A 7,512-nucleotide genomic window follows, 5' to 3' on the forward strand; every position below is an offset into this window, starting at 1 on the left:
AGGTGGATTTACTTACATGTATAATACCCAAATATATTATCTTATAAGCCGTTTCCTATATATTTTCATGAATTTTATAAGTGGTATCCATCCTGGATTTCAGTAACGAAAAATACATAGTGAAACAATTTTCAGTATTAACAGACACTTTCCTATCCTTGAACCAATTATCATACGAGTTGACTAATTAATCTGTAAAAGCAGTTTATGATCTATCAAAACAGGGATCATCTGACCCAAAGCCCTAGTTTATTTTGCCACACTCTCAAAAGATATCAATAATAATGTTATTGATATTTTACACGTCCCACTAACTACTTTTGATGGTTTTCAGGGACGCCGAGGTGCCGGACTTTGCCCCGCAGGAGTTTTTATACGTGCCAGTGAATCTACCGACACGAGGTTGACGTATAGGAGCACCTTCAAATACCACCGGATTGAGCCCCAGGATCGAACATGCCAAGTTGGGGCCAGAAAGCCAGTGCCTCAACAGTCTGAGCCACTCAGGCCGACAAAAAAATCAATGCACTATACTGAGTGTAGTAAAAGACCCAGTAGAAAAATATGAAACGTAACACTCTTCCTTTTTTCAAAAACAATGTCAAAGGATCTAGGCCTTCAGCGAGGTGTTTGAGTTGAGATGTTATATGTAAGTTGGTTAATCAGCCCAAAGGAGGTTTGATCCTCCACAGCGCCATAGACTAGGTGTTACTGAGTAGTTACCGGTATATTAGGGAAATGAGGAGTGAGGTAGTTTCCCGTTGCTTTCCTCACTGAACGAGAAGTTTCTATTACAATCAGCCTGACAAGCCCACTGAAATGCATGCACCAGCCGATACTATGAGCGATATTTTCACACCATTCATAACAGGGACTGGCTGCATAAGGAATGGTATTACTACTATCGCTCATACCTCGGTCAATGGCTCCATGGCTAAATGGTTAGCGTGCTGGCCTTTGGCCACAGGGGTCCCGGGTTCGATTCCCGGCAGGGTCGGGAATTTTAACCATAATTGGTTAATTCCGCTGGTCCGGGGGCTGGGTGTATGTGTCGTCTTCATCACCATTTCACCCTCATCACGACGCGCAGGTCACCTACGGGTGTCAAATCAAAAGACCTGCATCTGGCGAGCCGAACTTGTCCTTGGACACTCCCGGCACTAAAAGCCATACGCCATTTCATTTCACCTCGGTCAATTTCATATTGTCAAAGCCAAGGAAGAGACTGAGACAGGTCAATAAAAATAACATTTGTTTTCTAGCCCATACCAGAAGACATAGTGCACTATGAACACTACATCTCTCCAGCAAAGGCATAGATGTTTTATACGGAGAGTAAAAGGAAACAAGAAAAGCATGATTACAAATTGTTTATATTATCTTTGTCAATATGTTCTTTTTGCTACTACAGTAGTTTATCGTCACGCGAACACACCGAAGGCTTTCAGCGACGCAAGTGTGGGAAAGGCCCAGGATTGGGAAGGTAGTGACTATGGTTTTAACTGAATTAAAGCCACAGCATTTATCTGGTGTGAACAAAGAAAATATCAGAAAACAATCTTCAGGACTACCGACTGTGGGTTTCGAACACACCATCTCCCGAACACAAGCTCACAACTACGGGACCTGAACTGCACAGCCGACTCACTCGGTGTCAAAACTGTCCTATTGGAGTATGGGCAGCTCAGAGCCTTCTTTAAAATCGTCTTGATACTAATTTTATGAATTAGTTTGTTACATTGTTATTCGGAATCTGCTCAGGGACTTATTAAAGCATTGATGTTTAAAATTACTAGTGTAAATTTGAATACAGTCAAGTAAAGTTTGTTGATGACAACACGATTTGACTCGCACGTATGAAAAATGTGTTAGCTGGTGAAAGCTGTCACACACTTTCGGTGGGATGATAAATGAAATGTATTTTCACTCCATGTGTCACGAGAAAGAAAGGCAAGATATTCCTCCCTCCTGTGAGTGGTATCTACCATCGTTACCGTAGTCTAAAGGACGTACCTTGAGAGAAAGGGGTTTCTGTTCAGGCGGTTAGCTATTCTTACTGTTTTCCACCTCCTTTACATACACTTAGATTTTGGATTTATTGTTATATACTAAATCGTACAAAGATGTAAATAAGCAGACCAAAGTTGTTGCCAACATGAACAGTAAATTACGAAAATCACCAAACGGTACCGGAACAAAGACTATCTTAATGCAATTAACAGTAACAGAGGGTTATATCGCGCATTCCTATCTACGAAATGTCACTGCAAAATTTGTAGCAAATGGAACATAATAATAGCTTTTACTTAAATGAAGTGAAAAATCTGCGGTAAATTTAGAAATACCGTCGTTATTAAAGAAATATGAGTACACACTTAAATCCTGTATACAGGACACCTTTATGCTGTATTTCGCTGCTGGTGCTGTCTTTTGTTAATTTTTTGAGGTCCAGGGCTAGTACCGGGAAATGGGAGTGCTATGTCTGTGGACTCTCATTATCTTTGTCCATACGGCTAGAGCGGCCAGTTGAAACAGCAAAATGGAGGTCAATAGCATTCACGATAAAAATGTAGCATGATCCCTGGACCAATAAATCACTAGTCCACAGAATTCTTCTTATGTACATTGGCCATAGCTTTTGTCGTCTATTAAACCTTGCATATCGCGATACAATTCAGGAAATGATGTCAGACAACTGAAGCAATGAAACGAAAGCAAAGAACTTCAGTGAACACAGACATCACTATACCTCGGATTTGTAGGTGGTAATAGGTTAGAATGCAAAGTAATTTGGTTTGTAGAAAGTGTCATGCAACCCGTTGTACCATGATGTAGGAAAAGTAGCATAAATTCAAGGAGTTCTATAGGCTGTACCCCTAATATCTATGCAAATCTCATAGCATAACCGTTGTACAGTGTAGGGTGTACTTGTTACTGGCTTAAGTAAGTTTGCATTCTAACCTATCAGCACCTAATAATCCGGACTCTAGACAACACACACGAAATTGTTGAAAGTGTAAGACAAACAAAAGACATACGTGTGTTACTGCGAGCGTAGCACTAAAAGTACTTGTAAAGTACGTATACATAATATTCAGCAAAAATGAAATATTTCTTAATTTACCGCAGATTTTAGACTTCAACTGTGTAAGAGCAATTATTATGTACCATTTGTGACACATTTTACAGTGACATTTCTTAGATAGGAATGCGCGACGTAACCGTAACAGGGATTCGCCTATTTGACATGAGTACATGTTATAAAACTTAGACCTAAGCCTACCCACACTATTGAGAATGAAATTTTATTCAACTTCTCCCCAAGAAATGCCGTTTGACAAAGTATGATAATAATATTACACACATTTAAGTGAACATTTCATCGTAGCTACTTAGCAATCATAAGAAATAATTAATGGTTACAGTACCAGATTTGTTATTGTCCTGATATTGTTGTAAGATATAACGTATGTTTCTGACACGATTAAATAAATAAATAAATAAATAAATAAATAAATAAATAAATAAATAAATAAATAAATAAATAAATAAATAAATAAATAAATAATAAAATAAATAAATAAATAAATAAAAATTATGTGGAATTATAGATCTATCCAATATTATATTAAATTCATTACTCGTGCATACCACTATTCTACTGTTATGATATTATCTTATTAGTTTTACCATCCTAAGGCATAGGAAAAGTCCAAGATTTCATATTCCCTGGATAAAAAATCCACCACGACGGAGAATCCAGACCTCAAATAATGCTTCTCGAAGTCCACGACTCCAGTGCAATACCGAGTCTGAGCATGTTTTGGAAAGTGATGACGAAATCCCGCATTGTCAACGCCAACGTCTTCCCCATCACTGTGAAACGTGGACGACAGTGGCGTATACTGAGTCCAAGACGTGGGCTACCACTAGACTTAGGTTACCCCTTTTCGATGGTGGATTTAGTGAATGCCAGGCATTTCAAGAGATTTGAGCTGCAGCCAATAGCCAACGGAGTAGCCTACTGTGTTGTCTAGGCTGCTTCACAAGCTACTGCCCTGGCCACTGCTGCTGTCAATATTCAACACCAGATCAGAGGAGATTGTAGCCTAAGGTTTAACAAATTGAAGTCCTTAGCAAAAATCCGGCTTTGTGGCTAAATGGATAGAATGCCTGCCTTTGGTCCGATGGCTCCGGTTCAGTTCTCAGAATTAAACCCCTCGTACTGTTAATTCCCCTGGCTTGGGGACTGGGTGTTTATGACATCTTCGCCATTCACTTCATCTTCATTAGGTCACCACCAATCCTACACAGATGCCATGCACCATTATTATTATTATTATTAAGTAAAAATGTTGAACTTTACAGCATTACCAGAGGTCGTATGCATCGTTCGCTGGTTTATTATCTTCCTCGGGAGATCAGTGGTGGTGTCCGGCCCAGAATCACGGGTTCGATTCCAACCAACAAAAGAGAAAGCTGAACCTGAAAGACTGCATTTCATTTTAGCAGATCTACCTATAAAAACTGTATTACTGCTATAACAGCAGTCCTGCAGTGTCTTCCTACAAAGATGTAGAGGTAACGGGAATGAAATATCAGCACTTTGTTATCTATGAGGTGAGGAAGTATATACGATGAGGAACGCATGGCTACTAATAAGCAGTAGCAACCTGACGGACCGAAGCCTAGCACACATTCTCCCGGTCCCTGCACCTATCGGGCATACATCAGCAAGCCGCGTGAGGTGGATCGAGGGGAGAGGGACGCATAGTCTGTGCTGCATGGTATGTCTCCGATGCCTTGCTCTCAGAAATACGTGCGACGCTCCTGTTTTCTAATTACTTTGAAGTTTTATAAATGGAATAACGAGTCAGATGCTTACATTATAATGTGCTTTAGATTTCGATCGTTCTCATTTGAGGTTTGGGCTTCACCGATAGCCTTGGTAGCCCTCAGTATACACCATTGGTGGAAGATGAAGAATGCTGAACGGAGGAAGGTAGATATCTTCAACTTTTGACGATGGAGGAGACTTCCGAACATACTTTGGATCACAAAAAGCATAAATAGAGTCTTCATTGACAGTATCAGACCAGGGTTGTTTCTGGAGTGCAAGATAACAAAGCAGTGGTTCTCATATTTGGGCCATATAATGCGCGCTGGTTCATCGGTTATCTTGGAGGCAGTGAACGGTGATCGAAGAACTGATCATTCAATAATCCGCTGGCGGGGTTGAGTGGCTCAGACGGTTGAGGCGCTGGCCTTCTGACCCCAACATGGCAGGTTCGATTCTGGCACAGTCCGATGGTATTTGAAGGTGTTCAAATACGTCAGCCCCGTGTCGGTAGATTTAATAGCCCGTAAAAGAACTTCTGCGGAAAAAATTCCGGCACCACTGGGTCTTAGAAAAGCTTCAGAAGTAGTTAGTGGGACGTAAATACAATAACATTGTATCAAAGCAAACACATATTTGTAAATGGAGCAATTCAAAGAAACAAGGCAAGACAGAGCAGCGTAGCGAACGTGATCCATAAAGTGTCCGAGAGCCGACCACAACTGAACGGACTGTGGTGATGATCCTGATGTAAAATATTAATTCTTCTTCTTATTCTTATTCTCCTCCTACTTCTGCCACTATACCCACAGCTGTGGATTTGCGGATGTAACTACATCGCGCCTGTGGATTTGGTCCTTCCTGATGCTAACCTTATATGGAAGGATGTAATCACTATTGAGTGTTTCTGTGGTGGTTGGTAGTGTGGTGTGTTGTCTCACTATGAAGATGAGAGCGTTAGGACTAACACCCTGTCCCCGAGCCAGAAGAATTATTCAGACGCTATCAAAATCTCCAACTCGGCCGGGAATCAAATCCGGGACCCTTCCAAACGAAGGCTTCAATGCTGACCATTCAGCCAAGGAGTTGAACGATGTAAAATATTAATTACACTCCAAAGTGCACCAACGGTGACTTCCACCATACGGCAGTATGAACTTGGACAACGCTTCAACTCCTCGTAATTCAGAAAAAGTGCTACCAACATGAGAGTTTAAAGGTAACTTCAAAATGTTACATCGCCAAGCGAGGTTTTTTCATTGTATGGTTGACAACGCAGAATGCAACCCAACTGTTAGAAAATACCTATGAATCACTAGCTTCATTTGTAATGGGGGATAAATAATATAGGAACCTACGTTAGGGGACACCGACTTTTCAGGGTGACCCGAGAGGAAAGGGCAATATTTTAAGACATGATAATTCTGGTCGCTGATCAGAAAAGTTCATATGAACATGAAGTCAATATGAGACGGTTGTTCAGATAGGCCTGTTTGAATGTCTTTCATAACCTTTTTTTTTTTTTTTGCTAGGGGCTTTACGTCGCACCGACACAGATAGGTCTTATGGCGGCGATTGAATAGGAAAGGCCTAGGAGTTGGAAGGAAGCGGCCGTGGCCTTAATTAAGGTACAGCCCCAGCATTTGCCTGGTGTAAAAATGGGAAACCACGGAAAACCATCTTCAGGGCTGCCGATAGTGGGATTCGAACCTACTATCTCCCGGATGCAAGCACACAGCCGCGCGCCTCTTTTTGTTTCATACGTATCATTTTATGGTCCTATGACAATGATTTCACAAAAATGTTTTCGAAGATCTCACCATTGACCTCAGTGCATTTGTCAGCTCGCTGATGTGTTGCCCGTCAAAGATCATCGTGATGTTCCCGTACACCTGCAAAAGCATTCATTACGAAAGCGAGCAGTTCTTCTCGTGTATTTCCTCTGTAGATTTCACCATTCACCCAAACCAATAAACAATAATCCAAGGGGTTAAGGTCGGGAGACCTGGACAGCCTGGGAATGATACTGCCACAAATACAAAGAGAAATAAAGTAATATATTTAATTTAACTATCACATCCTAGAATAGGAAATCAACTTAGACAGGCGTAGGATAAATTGAAAAGTACTTGTAATAAACAGAGAGGCTACCTAGTCGAGTTGGTAATGGCGTGCTGGGTTGTCTTGGAAGGTTGTGGATTCGACTCCCCACCACGAAATTGGAAAATTCATAAACGAGATGGTAGAGTCGCCCCCACCACCAATCCTCCCCAACAATAAACAATGACTGCATGGTATTGTACATTCCTCGAATTTAATATTTTATCCGATTTTTCTTCTTCTTCTTCTTCTTCTTCTTCTTCTCTTCGTTTTGACCATCTGAGGGCCACGTTAATTCGCATCAGCTTCGTTTCCCCCGGTCTTTATCCTTGTCCAGTATTCTTTCATTACCATACTTTGCAACCTTCTTCGCTCTTGATTTTGTTCCGGGCCTAGTTCTGTCGTGTAAACCTCTGCAAGCCTGAATTTTTAATTTTAAAATCGCCCTGATACATGTATCTCTGGTTCCTGTATTCCGATTTCCTCTAGATCCCATTGTACTTCTTGGATCCAGCGTACATAAGTTCTCTTGTTCATAAGAAACTGTATTATTTGCAGTGTTAACCTCCCCTGGT

The sequence above is a fragment of the Anabrus simplex genome, chromosome 7, assembly GCF_040414725.1.
Source record: "Anabrus simplex isolate iqAnaSimp1 chromosome 7, ASM4041472v1, whole genome shotgun sequence".
Classification (NCBI taxonomy): Eukaryota; Metazoa; Arthropoda; class Insecta; order Orthoptera; family Tettigoniidae; genus Anabrus; species Anabrus simplex.